This window comes from Thalassophryne amazonica, chromosome 11 (genome assembly GCF_902500255.1).
Source record: "Thalassophryne amazonica chromosome 11, fThaAma1.1, whole genome shotgun sequence".
NCBI lineage: Eukaryota > Metazoa > Chordata > Actinopteri > Batrachoidiformes > Batrachoididae > Thalassophryne > Thalassophryne amazonica.
Window position 1 is genome coordinate 22,506,607 of NC_047113.1, and position 16,412 is coordinate 22,523,018.

Below are 16,412 nucleotides of genomic sequence, written 5' to 3' on the forward strand. Positions count from 1 at the left end.
TCCTGTCACGGCTTCCGTAATGGAATGAGTAATGTTTTAGTGAAGCATTATTTATTATTTTACTATTTCTAACCCTACCCATGGTGTAATGGTGGAAAAAAACAGTGAAAAGACGATCTGAGATGCTTTGATTTCAAAGCTAAGTGTATTGTAACCGGCTAAACTTGACCTTGAGCTGCGTGCGGCACCCCCTTGCATGTGACCTGTGATGTCATGCGTGAAGCCTCTATAAATAAACACATTCACACCTGCACTCACCCCTACGGACAATTTATATTTTCCATTTCACCTACTCTGCATGTCTTTGGATATAGGTGGATGCACCCGGAGGGAACCCACCAAAACACGTGGAGAACATGCAAACTCCACACAGAAAGGCCACGGGTGGGAATCGACCCAATGACCTTCTCGCTGTGAGGCAACAGTGCTAACCATTAAGCCACCGTGCTGCCCCCACGCCAGACAGCAGAACAATATTCTACATGGCTGCTGTGTGAGACTACAGGAGAAGCAAAATATATGTGAATGTTAGCTAACTGAGCTCTTAAACTTCTGATTCTTCATTACTGGTTTTGATCAGCAGCTTGCTGCAGTTTGTCAATCAGTCCATCATCACGGACTAAATTTAACGAATGTTTCAAGACATGGTCCTGTGTTTGACAGTGAGCCGTGCACATGGCAGTCCAGATTAAGTTAAATTACAAGTTTGGTATTATGGAATTAATAACGAGGGTACTATGACTTAATGAATTTTGATAGTGTGCACTTAAGGCCCATAACCAACCATCTCTTTAGTTGGACGCCAGCCACAGCCCGGTTTCAGTCTCAGCGCAGATTGCTCAATAAGGCTGAACCTTTTACCTTAATGTCTGTCGAGTTTCTGTTCTCAGTTGGATGCACTTTTAATTATCAGCCCCAAGCTTCTGTGCAGCATTTACACTGAGAGGACAGGGTTCGCCTTTTACTAACAACCTCCAACTCTACAAAGTTAGGTCAGCGTCAGGTTTTGAACCTGTCAACAATCCTGATTTCAGCCACACAACAGAAGCAAGAAGCCTTTCCTTTCCTTCGGTGTCAACGTTAGCCCAGTTGGTACACCAGAAACTGCAAAACCCGTGGAAAAATATTGGAAACGTCACCATCAAGTCACTCTCAAGTCTTGAATCTGCAAGTCCCAAGTCAAGTCTCAAGTCATAATGACCACTAATTGTTTGAAAGCTGACTTGAGACTTAACTTGGGACTTGCAGATTGATGACTTAAGAACGACTTGGCAGTAACTTCGTCTCACCTGTGCTTTTCCTGCCGCACAAGGTATCACATTTGATTCTCTAACATTTAGTCCCCATTGTTGTTCACAATTAAGGTTTTGTGCAATTGTTTCTAAAAAAAAATATCCGAGCGTCAGATTGTCTTCTGCAAATCCCTAGATAAAACAACGTGCACTGAAATCTTTGCTTTTTCCTGCTCGACTCTACTTCCTTTGTCACTGAAGTAATAACACATCTGACAGTTTGAATCAGACTAATCAGGCTGCTCAAACAGAGCCTTGTGTTTACTGTGCTGCAGAATGTGCATATTTTACATATTTCTGTGGCTCGCTACCAAACAGCTGTTCTGCTCTCCTCGCCGATATGCTCACTGGGGCACCATCATTATCGCAAAAAAAGATCCCCCCCATCCCCGCCCCCGCCCTTGCTTGAACAAAGCACTAATTTGCAGACGGGTCCTCAGATGAAATTCATTTCAACTGTCATAGTACTTGAGGCAAAAAAGTATTGTTTAGTTGCTTTTGTAAATGCATCAATTTAAATTCAAACTGTTAATCTTTAAGAATGCAAATACTTGATTTTTTACTTTCTATCAATAATCATTTGTTGTATTCATGTTTTTTTTTTAAGCATATAGTGTTTATAGTGTTTTCCATTGCTAGCAGCCAGTCTGCTCTGTGTGTGCCATCAGACCTCGAATAAGCAGAGTGGACTCTGATTAGAACTTGGATGGGAGACCTCTTCATGAGACCAGGGGCTGTGTGTACATTTCTCTATGTAGAGCTGGAAGGGCATCCGGTGTAAAACTTGTGTAAAACCAAATCTCAATGTAGATCTGTGCTGCAGTGACCGTGAACAAATGGGATCAGCTGAAACACATATAGCAACATGTTGGTTTCCACTGATGGTGCAGAATCATTCTTTGGTCCAACATTTATATCCAACATTTTCAGTAAATCTTGTGAAAATTACCAGCTCACTTGCTCCAAGTGGGACTCTTGTACAACAGTGGTCTTGACATATGATCTTGTTATTCTTGTACAGTTATGAGAATTATAATGTTTATAACAACACCACATTATGTTTGGTGAATTTCAAACCCATTTTAACTGCCTCCTTATGTTGTTTAAAAGTCATTTCAAAGTGCTTCATCCATAGAACATCAACACAGTCAGATTACTACCCTGTATGTTGGTGAAGGGGCAAGAGCAGGGTACTGTTGTCAAAGCAGTGTGTGTGTGGACAAGGTAACTCAAAATCGATATGGGAATATTACTTGGATATATATCTAGAGCAGATTACATGGAGTAGCTTGGACAACGATCAAAGAAAACACTTGTTTTTTTAATAGCTTGACACACTAAGCTTCAATGTATCAAGCATGGTGGGAATATTACTTGGTTCGACATCTAGAGGGGATTATATTTTATAGTAGTTTGGACAAAGGAAAACATGGACAAAATAAATAAATAATTGTATATATTGCATATATTGATCAGCAAAACATTTGTGATTATATGAATAACCTCGTTAAGTCACACAGAAATCATATGATGAACTCACAGATAGTCGAAAACACCATTACAAACATATGTATATTTACTTGTTCATTTTTTTCAGACACATTTCTTTCAAAATATATTTAACAATAGAAAAGGTTAGCGGCTATGAAAAATGATAAATTCATAAATTTTTACTGTACCAAATCACAAATTAAGTTGCTCCAAGGTGCTTCACATACCGACCACGTGAACAAGAAGCAGTGCATGAAATAAAGTCAATGCATTAACTATGGGCAGGATAAGAAAAATAATTGGAATGACAATAGAAATGAAAATAGATGCCAGCATATTAACTCTTTTACTGTGGTTTAATCACACAATATTTCAAAGCTAATAACATCATCTCAGTCTTCTGTGTGCTCATAAATAATAAATAAATAAAATGACCTTTTCACTGCAACCAAACAAGCTTATAAAACAAGCTTATAACTTCATAATATCATATTAGCAATATAAGTCATATAAGAGAAATTGCCTGCATAAACAGACACATAAAGCTGTCAATCATCAGCATAGTTAAAGTTATTTCCATAATTACATATGATGTGACCTAGACATGCAGCATAAGAGATGGTCTCATGGATTTCACCATATGTTTAGGAAAACATAGTTGTTTTCCTAAACATTGTTTAGGAAAAAAACACCATTGTTGGTTGTTTTTTCTTTATTTTTTCCATTAATATTTGTTACTGAAAAGACATACAAAAAGATGCAGTTTCACTAAGCCATCCTGTGTCTCCTTCACACTGATCCTGTCCCCATATACAGTAGTGTTCAGAATAATAGTAGTGCTATGTGACTAAAAAGATGAATCCAGGTTTTGAGTATATTTCTTATTGTTACATGGGAAATGAGGTACCAGTAGATTCAGTAGATTCTCACAAATCCAACAAGATCAAGAGTTCATGATATGCACACTCTTAAGGCTATGAAATTGGGCTATTAGTAAAAAAAAAGTAGAAAAGGGGGTGTTCACAATAATAGTAGTGTGGCATTCAGTCAATGAGTTCGTCAATTTTGTGGAACAAACAGGTGTGAATCAGGTATCCCCTATTTAAGGATGAAGCCAGCACCTGTTGAACATGCTTTTCTCTTTGAAAGCCTGAGGAAAATGGGACATTCAAGACATTGTTCAGAAGAACAGAGTAGTTTGATTAAAAAGCTGACTGGAGAGGGGAAACCGTATATGCAGGTGCAAAAAATTATAGGCTGTTCATCTACAATGATCTTCAATGTTTTAAAATGGACAAAAAAAAAACAAAAAACAGATACACGTGGAAGAAAACAGAAAACAACCATCAAAATGGATAGAAGAATAACCAGAATGGCAAAGGATCACCTACTGATCAGCTCCAGGATGATCAAAGACAGTCTGGAGTTACCTGCAAGTGCTGTGACAGAAGACACCTGTGTGAAGCAAATTTATTTGCAAGAATCCCCTGCAAAGTCCCTCTATTAAATAAAAGACATGTGCAGAACAGGTTACAATTTGCCAAAGAACACATCAACTGGCCTAAAGAGAAATGGAGGAATATTTTGTGGACTGATGAGAGTAAAATTGTTCTTTTTGGGTCCAAGGGCCGCAGACAGTTTGTGAGATGACCCCCAAACTCTGAATTCAAGCCACAGTTCACAGTGAAGACAGTGAAGCATGGTGGTGCAAGCATCGTGATATGGGCATGTTTCTCCTACTATGGTGTTGGGCCTACATATCGCATACCAGGTATCATGAATCAGTTTGGATATGTCAAAATACTTGAAGAGGTCATGTTGCCTTATGCTGAAGAGGACATGCCCTTGAAATGGGTGTTTCAACAAGACAATGACCCCAAGCACACTAGTAAACGAGCAAAATCTTGGTTCCAAACCAACAAAATTAATGCCTTGCAGATGTGAAGAAATCATGAAAAACTGTCGTTATACAACTAAATACTAGTTTAGTGATTCACAGGATTGCTAAAAAAGCAGTTTGAACATAATAATTTTGAGTTTGTAGCGTCAACAGCAGATGCTACTATTATTGTGAACACCCCCTTTTCTACTTTTTTTTTACTAATTGCCCAATTTCATAGCCTTAAGAGTGTGCATATCATGAATGCTTGGTCTTGTTGGATTTGTGAGCATCTACTGAATCTACTGGTACCTTGTTTCCCATGTAACAATAAGAAATATACTCAAAACCTGGATTAATCTTTTTAGTCACATAGCACTACTATTATTCTGAACACTACTGTACAACCAAATGTCAGTAACATTTGCTCTCCCTGTCCATTTATCTTCACTTCTCCTTCATTTCTAAGATTCTAAAACATTTAACCACTTACTCGACCACAAGCCCAGTCTGCATTTTGCTTCACAGCTGCTGTCAGCAATTTGTAAATCAGTCTCCACAAAAGACTGCCAGTGTTTGTGTTGTGACAATCCATGTTAAATAAATTGAAAAACCATTTTTTGAAAAATATTCTGATTAATTTATCCAGCACTGCTTGCATTCGCTGTGACTTGCTTTAAAAAATAAACTTTTATGTGTGGATGCTGAGACATTGCAAGAACAGAATATGTTTAGTGGGGATGTTGAACCAGCAAGGTTAAATTGGCAGTGCAACAGATGCTTGAGTATATAATCAAGCTGGCTTAGTCCATATTTTATTCAGGGTGTAACCCAGCTGGACTGGCATCTTTAAGACAGTGGCTCTTTTCCTTCTACTGCTGGTTCAGATCTTTATTAAAGTGCTGCTTGGTTAGTTTTCTGTGAAAATGGCTACGCTGGACACTTTGGCTTGCAGACAACAAGAAGGATCTTTTTCAAACATGTGCAAGTGGTCCATCATCTTTAATGACAGGGTTGCTGCCATTAGCTCTTAAAAAAAAAAAAAAAAAAAAAAAAATCAGGTTTTTTGTGGATTAATGTGATTTTAAGTACATAAGAACTGTGTATGCAAGTACTGTGCACCCAGGCTGGTAGCAGTTCGCAGCATGAAATCTTGAACATTTTGCAGGGCTTGTCAGGATCTGTTCACTAAAGAGACTTCGTTTCTATATTCTTTCACATTTATGGGTTATTTTTCTGTATGTACTGTGCTGCACACTGGCGATGATGCTGTGAACTTTGTAGGATCAAAGGATGCCCAGATTGTTGCATATCGTCACCTTCCTAAAATAATGGCCTAAGTCATTGTCCAAAACATGACTTAGGCCATTATGTTAGGAAGGTGACGATATGAAGACCTGAGTGAAGAGTCAGAGTGTCTGGGTTTGCAGTTGTTCTTGATAAAGACAAAGAGCAACGATTTCAGTGACATCATGGATTTGGCCTGTCGGAAATGTATCTGTATGTGGTGGATGTGTTAAACGTGCAGAAAGATTCAATCATCTCAGCACTGACATAATGTCTCTGGGTCCTCAGCCTTTGAGATGGACACGCACCTGGGAAGAGCTTATGGAGTCATGAGGTCACTGGACAGAGGTATTTGACAGCGTCAGTATCTTTATAGGAGAAGAAAACTCCATGTTATCAGGGTGCTGCCACCAACTGTCTTACTGTATGGCTATGAGACTTGAACAAGAATTAGTGACCAAAGGCATCGACTGGATCACTTTGTTCATTCTGTTTATGTGGATCTCTTTGGTTTCTTCGGAGCATTCATTGGTACTGTTTGAATGCCCATGTGTATCCTGGCTGTGACAGATGAATGGCCACTTTTGAAAGGTTGAGATGGAATGGGTAGCTACCTATGCGGTTGCCATACAGGACCCAGAAGCGTTCTGTAGTATGGTTAGTAACACATTCTTACTTTCAACATCTGTGTTTTTAACTGCAGCATTTGCATCTCCAGGGTTAATTGATTGGCGTCCTGTATAACCGTTGTTAGAACATCTCCTAGTCAGATTGTAACCAGATTGTATTAGGTCCTCACTGCTCTCTAGCGTTGCAAGTCTCTGTATTTTTGATTCCATGTTACCGGCCTTTGGACTCAGTGATAATCACTGGTTGAAATCTGTGTCTTGGATAATCCAACCTTTGGACTCAGTGATAATCACTGGCTGAAATCTGTGTCTTGGATAATTCTGTTACCCAATCCCTTGAAAGACTGTTGCCATTACAAACTCTACTTCATGAACTCTGCCTGGTTTTTGGATTACTCTGTGTGTGCCACACCTGAGACTGTTTTTGACCATTCCCCCTGCCTGTTTTGCTGCCAGCTAATTTTTGGTTAAACACTGTGAAAAATAAAATCTGTTCAAACCACCTTTCATTGTGGTTCTCTGCGTTGGAGTCCTTGTATAGATTCATTACAGTAAATACATCTATGTGACTGTGGGTCACAGAGCTTTGCTTTGTGGAATGATCTCCCTGTGTTAATAAAACAGCCAGATTCTGTAGAGACTTTCAAGTCCAGACTTAAGACGCACTTATTTTCCCTTTCATTCAAAGGATTCAAGGATTCAAAGGAATTTTATTGTCATATGCACAGAAGAACATGTTCCCTGCACAATGAAATATGTCTACTGCATTTAATCCATCCTAATTGCCAGTAGGAGCAGAAGTCGCCATTAGGCGCCCGGGGACCAGCTCCAGATGTACATCCCTGCCTTCAACAGCAGGGCTGAGCAAACCGACACCGACCCATAACAAACAACATTCACACAACACATTGGCCCGGCCCGGTACATAAACATATGTATGAAAAGCAAAACACGAGGGAAAAGGAGAAAAAAAAACCCTCATAGCCACTGCATTACACAGCGGCAATGGAGGAAAAAAAAATCCCCATCAGCACAGAAAAACAATAATCACACAGACAAAAACAAGGACACAGGACGACAACCGAGATTTGAAAAGGTCCAGTTTATCAGAACACTCCGGAGGCAGCCTGTTTGGCGCCGTCAACGGCCTTGTCCGACAATCCTGGAGGGGGGAAGGGCAGCCCTGAACAGTCTGAGCAGTCCTGAGCAGTCCACACAGTCAACGTCAGAGCTGGAGAAGCTGAGGGGAGGGGGGAAGACCAGGGAGCGAGGCTTAAGTGTTGATCTTCTGAGGAGGTTTTATCACAGTGACCTTGAAGTGCAGCTGTATTTGGGGAAGCCAAATGAATAGCCAGATTAGCAGACGCCTGAAAGATTCCACAGTTCTGAGAACAAAGTGGTTCTCAATGCATCTGAATGTAGAATGTGGTCTTCACAGACGGTCAGAGCGGGTTTCCAGGGCTGCAATCCTATTCGAGATATTTTCCAACGCGCGGTTAACCCCTGCCGACTGCGCAGCCACTGCCTTCCCAATCGAATCAATCATATAGAGCAGCCTGGAAGGACCAATCAAAGCTGCTTCCACTTTCTTGATTTTCCGGTAAACCAACATAGTGCCCGCTCCACACATCAGAAAACCGGTCACCACCAAGCCGAATATGTACACATCTTCGACGTCCTCCACAGAAAGCATGTAAAGGCACATGACCTGCCATCTCCTCCACGAGTCCATCACGTAACCCATCACATGCATCCTGGCAGGACAGGTCGGGTCCTCCGCCCCCGAATGTCTTGTAGAAAAAATAGTGTCAATTGCTTTCAGAGACCACTTTAACAGATCCATTTTTGTCATTCCAGAAGAGCAAAGCTGCAGCCTCACAGACAACACGCCACAGACGCAGGAAAGATAAGGAGGGAGGGAGAAGAGAAAAGTGTGTCCGTCTCGGCCGAGTGCAAGCTGGCAAAAAAAAAAAAAAAAAATATGGCTAGCATACTGGCATAGTATGGTACTATGCTTCCTACCCTTTTAAATTCATTTTATTAGTAAACAGAACGGGTCGCGGCCTCAGCTTTATCTAAAGTCTGGCGCTTGTAGTGAAACTTTGGGCTAGTGGCCGGCAATGACCTTAGTATTTCTTCTGTTTTTCTTGTTACTTAATTCTGACAAATTATACCTTATTTGTTGTCTTTCTGCTGCCTGATTCTGTGTTTTTTTTCCTCTCTTTGTTTGAGGTGTGGCTCCATCTAGAAGTGGGAGCGGGTGTCTTCTTCTGCAGGCCTCCCATCCTGGACACCAGCATGGACTCCCACAATTTCCTCTATAGTTGTATTGCCAAGTGTGTTGGTAGCATGGCTCAAGCAAAGGGTCACCCCTTTGTGTCTGGTCTGCTTGAGGTTTCTTCCTGAAATCATCAGAGGGAGTTTTTCCTAATGGCCCAGTCACACGGCACTTAACAAATGGCAATGAAGCCCTAATGAAACAAGAAATCTTTCGTTGACACTGTTTAACCTTCGCACAGCTTTGTCACGATTTTTAAACTATATTAGAGAAGCTTGAATCTTCGACTGGACTGGGTTGCTTGACGCGAGGACGTTTCGCTTCAAATCGCAGAAGCTTCCTCAGCTAAAATTCTTGCACTGGTAGTCTGACTTCTGTCTTGACAGGAGCAGGAGATGGAGATGAAGCTCTACTTCTCCCCTGGATTTCAGTCTTCCTGTCTCCTGCTTCTGTCTTCTTCCTTCTGACCATGCCTGTCATGCCATATGTGTGAGAAGTTCATGGCAAAATGGTGGCAGAGCAAGGCTGAACGAGCTTATATCGAGGCGGGCCACATGATGGCGACGTGTTGTTTGCATTAACAAGGCCTATCATGGCCTGTACATGGCACAACGTGACCCATACATGGCACAACATGGCCCGTATGTGGCATCGACAAGGATACCCAGACATATGATTGATAGCTGCAATACATGGCCCATACGAGGCTTGAACGTGGTACATATGAGAGACAGAGAGGCAGACTAGTCCCCGTAGCCACTAGGTAACAGCCTCATACTCCCCACTTACATGCCTCTAACATCCTCGTTTGTCCTCATAGTACCTCGTACACAAATCGCCCCACGCTCAGAGATGAGCCTGTTAGCCGAATAATCTGCCTCTAAGAGCCACTATTCTCCCACGTTTCTTGAATAACTCAACTTGTACCAAACAAATTCATGCTATGTGGCTCATTTTTCATTGTTCATTATTCAGTCTGACCAGGGCTTTATTTTAGCTTTCATATGTTTACCATAACCACAAATGCACATCTTTTTAGTATCATCACTGAATACTTCATATATATCAAAGTTATGATTCATTATTTGTTTCCTCTGTGGGGGAGCAAACAGCTCCAGTGAAGTGCATAGAAGAAAGCATAGCCTGAATGCGATATCCTAATATTGGCTCAGTTCTACATTATTAATGTGATTCTTGTTTGTAAAGAACATTAAATCCTTCTTTTGATATGCAAAACAGACCTTGAGCAGCAAAAGAAATCACTTCATCCGAAAACCCAAACGTGAGTGTGGTATTAAAAAAAAAAAAGAAGCTGAGGGCTGCAAAGCCTAAAAAAAAGCACAAATATGGGACCGAGCACATAGATTAGTGAGCGACCACGACAAACACAGAGCTCGAGACAGTCGTATTTGGGCCAACATGACTTATGGGATGGATTGATGCTGAAGAGTGGGAGGGTGGAAATATGCTCAAAAGGAAGAGGGGGGAAATGTGCATGGAGTGGCGAAGAGCGGTATCACGGAGTGGAAAAAGACCATTTTAAATTGAATCCATGCATCTACATCAAATACACAACCAGGAGGCTTCAGAGTGGGAGTCATCTTGTTCCTCTCGCTCTTTGTTCTTCCTGTCGCTCCAGTTTTGCTCTTCCAGCTCCACTGTCTTCCTCTGCAGCATCTAAATATTTTATATGTAGCCTGATGTTGTTTTAGGGATCTGCCCCACTCTTTGATCAGTCACGCTGTCATTTATTTGTTGCCGTAGCAGCAGAGAATGGTGAGAATGTTTCATCACAGAGGAAGGAGCGATGAAGATAACAAACCGGACAAAGTCCAATCAGTAATGCATCATCACCTTTATTTTATTTAATTGATCAATACTACCAAACGTGATGCTAGTGAACCCCAGCTTTCTGATTCACTTTGAACAGGTTTTATTATTAACAAATAATTGTCGGTGCACATTCAGACCCTGCACTGCCTTTAACCATCTGGGGTCCAAAGGCGTTTTTTTGGACAGTTCACTCGCCTAAATGTTTTCTTATTACTGTTAACAGCTCTCTCTGCATCCCACAATCAAGTTTTATGTCTTTTTTTTCAGGACAACCTGTGCTTTCAGAATATATATGTTTTTGTTGTGTTTTATAAGTGTAATAAAGGTTCACAATCAAAAATAGACAAGGAAAAAATAAAGTAAAATTTTTTTCACACATTTATTCAAAACACAGCAAACTATAATAAACAACTGTTTTGACATTTTATAAAGGTAATTTGAGGTCTTGTGTGAAAGTCTGTACAACAAAAAGGTTCAAACAATAAACACAAATGCACATTTTGAACAATATATACAAAATGGTCTATGCGTTTTGTTGTCCATTGATATGGTAAACAAGTGCTTTACGTTGAGAAAGCAACAGAGTTATCCAGTAACATTTAAATGCAAACTAGTGGAGCAATCCTGATAGTTACACACTCTTTGTTTGAGCATGTGAGCTTGTCATCAGAGGCTCTCCGTCTGCTCCTGCTTTCACTGATCGCTGTGCATAATGGCACAGGGCACACTAAGTATGTACTAATAGTATACTCATTGGAGCACCCAGGGGGCTATTCAAACAGGCCAACTAGTAACATATCACTCCTGAAAACAATCTTTGGCTTTTCACATGAGGTAAATCTGCCCTACGATTGGATTTTGAAAACCATATGATGGTGAACCAATTCCGATTGGACACTCACATTGCGCATGTCATCACACAGCTTCTATGAGGAGTACAAAGATGGCCAATGGCTGGCTCTAAAGTCCGGGAGTTAACTTTTCAGCAAAAAAAAAAAAAAAAGTAAGTTTCTATGTCATATCATTCAAAAGTTATTTCTAATTTAGTAAAGCTTGGTCTTAGCCGTCGTATATGGCGGTGTCGGCCGCAGAGGGTTAAATATGAACTTCAAAGACAATATGAACTTAAGTTGTAACACCGAAGAAAGTGAATCAAATGGAATGTTTGAAAATGCTTGTTTCAAATGGAGACACATTGAGTCCCCTTTTGATAGAGTTTATATTGTGCTCCTTTTAATACAGACTCCAAAACACGTGTGTTGCAAATCAGTGGTGGCTGCTGATCTTTCAAAGAGGGGAAGCTCATTGTTGGCTTACATTATAAAATTGGTCAATTTATTTATATGTAAATTCAAATATGTAAAACGGTCATAACAGTTCCTAGGTGCACAGTTACATTATACAATTACATTATAAGATGAGTGCATTATTAATGTATTTAAATTAAAAAATCTGCAAAAATTTCAAAGAGCACATAGAACCTTTATTATGAAACATACATAACGGAGCCTGTTTGATGGCATCTTGCCCTTAACTGCTTCATGCAAATGTTCTGTTAAAGATTGGCCAGCAGATGCCGCCATATATAATTGTAGCTTCAAACCACTGAACCATTGCTTCATATTGATTCAGTGGTTCAAAATGCTTCAGTTTCTCCATCACTAATTTCCATCAATAAAGTATATCAGCGACCACTAATTATTACCACATGTCCATGGATAGACTTCCAATCATGAATACTTTGATGTTGTGTTGCGAACCAGGATGTTAATTAACGTGCGACGTCCTTGAACAGTAACTTACTTAAGAACGAAGCACAGAGTAACTCACCTGGACCTTCTCAACATCTAATCTGGTACCCAATGCCTGCGATTGGTGAATGTTCCTGGCACCAGAATCACCAGTTTAATCTCTTTCTATTGTCTGTCCACAGAATTTGAGTAACTTCGTTTGGCTGTGGCACTTTTTTTTTTATTTTTTTATTTTGGTAGCACTGTATAAACATATGATATCTCATGTGTGCCTTTAAAACAGACTGATTTATAGCTCATGCAAAACACTTTGGCATCAATTCAAAAATGCATAAACGTAAAAATGTGCAAATTAATGCTCATGCCTAAATCTCAAAATAGCTGTCAATCAAAATGGAATTCAGTCTTTTGATTGATCGTCCAATCTGTAGCGAGAAGCCTGTCTTCAATATTCAACCTCCTAAGTTTACATTAAGCAAAAGGTCAAAGTATTCTTCAAAAAAGAACCCAGCACAGCTCAAGGTCTGGAATATATCTAGGTGTCAAAAGGATGTTCTCTGCGCCCAACACAGGATGGCCAGGTGTCATAAAACTCACCACTATCAGGATTTAAGACACCCCAAAGTGCATTCCTTACTAAGAGTTTGGCCCCATATCAGCTTTGAAAGTCAGATGGTCAGCATCCTCCTTTTCCTCTAAAAACACAGACCCCAGAAGGACATACTTTTCCCAAAGTCCAAGAACTGTGTCTTTACATGTTTCATTTCATGTTTTATGATGAAATCCAAAAACCGGCCTCTTCCAGTACATGGAACAAGAGTGACCACTTTTGGCAAATTGGGGAAGGACATGTGCCAATTTCATGTAGTGTTATAAAGTTGAAGATTACATTTTAAAAATTGCACTATTGTTTGTTGTGACAAGAAAAAAGGAAAAGAAAAGAAATGAACATGTGATCAATTAACCTCACACATGGAATTTATATATCCTGTACTTTTTGTTCTGATCATAGATTGTAGAAAGTTTATAAAATGTGTGCTTTTTATTATATGGTTGTGGTTGAGTGCTATTTACAAAGAAATTGTGTGCAAGAGTTTTGTAATATAGGACTTGCTTGGTTTTAAGCGGGAATTAAAGAAGTGAACACTGATTTATTATTAAAGAAGACAAAGAAACGCAGAAAAAACTACAGTACCCAGAATTCTTGGGGTGGACCTTTTAACCCTTTAAAAGCGTGCACCCTCAGGGAACTCACTCTCGTACCCTCCGGCTCTGCATCTCGCTCCTTCTCTTTTCTTGGGCCTTGAGATGCTCGTCATCGCCGTCCAATTTTTATGACCCTTTGTTCTTGCAACCACGTGTTGTTTGAACTGATTTCTTGTCTGTGTACGCAACAAGAAATGACCTTTTTTCCTTTTTCTACAGATAACTTTTACCCAAACTTTTGTGAAGTTAAACGCGCAGGCGCAAGTAACTTCCTCTGATGATTTTTCAAGTTAACACCTTTTTCTTCTTGAAGTTCAAATTTAGGTCTCGTGAAAATTTTTCTTACAAAGTCAACTATTTTTGTATGAAGTTTTGATTTGACCTGGCTTCCAAAGATGATGACAAAAGATGAATTTTTGTTTCTGGCAAATAGAAAATAAAGACACTCAAACCTTTATTCTGACGATCCCAGACGGCAAGTGCTGCAGAGATATATGCATGCAGGTCAGCCTGAGCCGCACAGTGATTCGAAATGCCGTCAAAAATCACAGCGTAACAACATGAATCGTCCCTGGTAACCAACAAAACCGGGCACGGTGACCGGCAGAGTCACTCTGTCAAGATCCTCCAAGTCAGCTGTGCAGACGGACGATTCATTGACTGGAGACGAGACAGTTCCCAGCATCTGACCTCACAGAGATCCTACCTGCACTGTGCAAGTAAGACCTGGGTTCTGTGTCAGAATTTGAGCTGAGTGGCTTTAATTAATTCTATTGCCTGTCTTTAACAATATCTCAAGTTAATAAATGCCAAAGTAAATTCCCTGCTGACTAGGACATAACTCATTCTTAAACTCCCGCAACTAAACCATATTACATAAATGTCATATAATAATTGTTCATTGAACTTCGTCATCATAAAATTGCATTACTGTGATATGTCCTGTTATTCAACTCCTGACTGAGTTAAATAACTCTGGCTTGGGACTACGGCGAGAGCAGTCACATCTCCTCCTCTCTCCTTTATCTCTGCTCTAAGCTTCAAATTCCCTACTTCACCAGACTGTGAATTCTTCAAACTATATTGGATTAACCATGGAATTGATCAGCTGGTCTCTGACACCATTTTTCTACAAGTTCAGGGCCGGGGGACCCTGCGTGCCCAGATGGAACCTACCCTGTGGGCTATGTTCTTGACGCCTGGGAGACGTGGCGAGTCGCATGCTTTGTGCCATTCTCTGTGGAGGACATTGAGGATTTATTTATATTTGGTTTCATAGTAGGAGGGTGGGTACTTATTGGCTTATGTCCTGCCCTGACCTCCAGAAAATTGGCAAGATGGCTGCCACCACAACCACAACCCCTCACTTGTCCGTGATGATTAATGAGTTGGGCAAGGTGATGCATTATCAGACTGCATTAACGAACTCAGACGCAAGTTGGATAATATCTCGGAGCAAATGCGCACCTTGCAGAAGAAGATTTCATAGACTGGGGAATATTCATAATTTGGGATATGGTTTGTTCATGTGAAACTGTAAAAGTGTTTTTCCCTGCTCAACCACAAACACGGCAGGCTTATCAGCCTCTGAAGGACAAAATGCCCATTGTTTTCCTCCAGAAGAATGTCTACAGCCTTGGTGAACATTCAGCTGCCCCTTATCTTCTCTAACTCCCACACGGACGGAACTGACTCACACATGGACAGAGACTGGAAGCATGCTCCATTCCCCCCCCCCCCCCCCGCTCCCTATCACACACCCCATCCCGGCCCCCGCTCACGCCACTCCCCCCCAAAGTTGGTGGCGGTGCGACTCATGTTTGCTACAGCTCTCACCCACTTTGCCTCAATTTGGATGATGGACTGCTTCAAGTTTAGAGCACATAAACAATGTCAAATGTATATGTGTTGTCTTTCATTTTGATGTGTGCCATTATTACGGTAAACAAGTAATAATTGTGGATTAATTGCTGTATTCTGAGTGTAAACATAATCTCATTGTTGCATTTGTAATGACAATGATAATAAATCTCATTCCATCCCATTCCATAAATGTTTAAACCTATACAGTGTCTATGGTTTGTATGGTTTACAGAGGAGTCAGACCTTGACCTGTAGAACTTCCGACCGGAAGATCAGAGACTGATTTAATATTTCCTATTGACTGACCCTAAAATCATTGATATTATAACCTTGTTATAATATCATTCAGTCATAGGTGGTGCCCCCATTATCCGAAGTAAAATTATCCACAAGTGATAATATCAACATACCACAGTTGTTCGTAATTGTTGATTACTTATTTTCAGCATCTACTAACCATCCAGCAGGTGGCAGATATGTTTTAAACCAAAGTTGTTCCTTTAGTCAGTACATAAAGGTCAGCAGGTGCAACAGGGTTTGTCCTTATTATATGATATTTTCTTTTACTTCTACATTTTGCTACTCACGTTAGGGGTCGCCACACCCGCTCAGCGATTTCCATCTCATCCTGTCCTCTGGATCTTTCGCCGTCATACCAACGACCTGCATGTCCTCACCTCACCACATCCATAAACCTCCTCCTTGACCTCTCCCTCTTCTCCTCCTGCCTGATTGCTCCATCCTCAGCATCCTTCTCCCTATATACCCTGGGTCCCTCCTCTGTACATGTCCAAACCATCTCAGTCTCACCTCTACTTGTCTCTAAACTGTCCAACCTGTGCTGTCCCTCTGAAAGTCATTTCTAAGCAATCCTCGTCACTCCCAAGATGATTAATAAATCAG